Below are 1209 nucleotides of genomic sequence, written 5' to 3'. Positions count from 1 at the left end.
CCAGCCCCCCTGGCGCCACCACTGGACCAGTCATAGACCATACCAATAGGCCGTGACGATCGTTAAGCGCACACACATGGTTAAAAAATCTATGTTTCCGTTATTTTTCTCGATAGAGGGCGCTATTTTTTAATAATTCTCAATTGCGAATTTTCTCAATTACGAATGCCTTCTAGACCAAAGGGTACGCAATTGAGAAGGTCGACTGCAGTCGACCTTCCCAATTACGAACTTCTCAATTACGAACCTTCTATTTTACGAACGGTGTTTGGCCGATGACGTCATCATGCGATCGTAATAACTATTATAGGTAACTTTTTAAAGCTATTATCTATGTGAATTTTGAGTGTTTTTGTTCATTTATTCTATTGCTTAACAAGAAACTTCAAGTGTATTAAAGCAATTGAACATCAATTGTGTTTTACGAGTCTTTATTTTATCAATTAAAGCATAACGGCGATAATAAAACGTGGTAAAGTCATTGCTAATAAGATAAACTATTAAAGGAGCACCAGTCACTGGTGTCTTTCCGGCGACATGCCGATCTAAATTTAGACCGTCTTACATAGACGACATTAGACTGCTATCATCGTTAACAGCAGCAGTCGGTTAACATCAAAGGAGCGGATAGCTGTGGTTGACAAACATTACAGGACTCGCGTCTGGGAATTATTTGGTTTACGCTTATGACCTTCTACACCGCTCAAAGTCATCAGTTCTTCCAGTTACTGTTTCTGACAAAGATCTTGCTGAGAGGTTTTCTGTCTTTTTTGTTAACAAAGTTCGGAAAATTTGGGATACTTTGATCCAGGATAACTCTCAGGACAATACAGATTCTTCCTTAATTTCTGGTTCTCCGTGGTCTAATGGTTATGACGCTCGCCTTGACAGCGAGAGATCGCAGGTTCGAGTCCCGCCGGAGGCATTTTATTACACAATTTCTTTATTCATTTATTTGCAGGACTACATTCGTTGAGAGCTATGCTACGCGATGTATTATTGTCCTTTATTAAAACACTGTATTTACCTTTCTTTGATGATTTGTTATATATAATTTAACAGTGTTAACGGCTATCTTGATTTATATTATATGCACCTATATTGTTTCTAGCCGTATCTATTGTGTAATGGAGTGTATCTGGTGGTATTTGAATCTGTTCAACCATGAAGCCTCCGTGGTCTAATGGTTATGACGCTCGCCTTGACAGC

Source organism: Anneissia japonica, unplaced genomic scaffold, assembly GCF_011630105.1.
Source record: "Anneissia japonica isolate Jap-2015-1 unplaced genomic scaffold, ASM1163010v1 scaffold288072_len178204_cov163, whole genome shotgun sequence".
NCBI lineage: Eukaryota > Metazoa > Echinodermata > Crinoidea > Comatulida > Comatulidae > Anneissia > Anneissia japonica.
The sequence above is the reverse complement of the archived record's forward strand: the minus strand, read 5'-3'. Positions refer to the sequence as shown.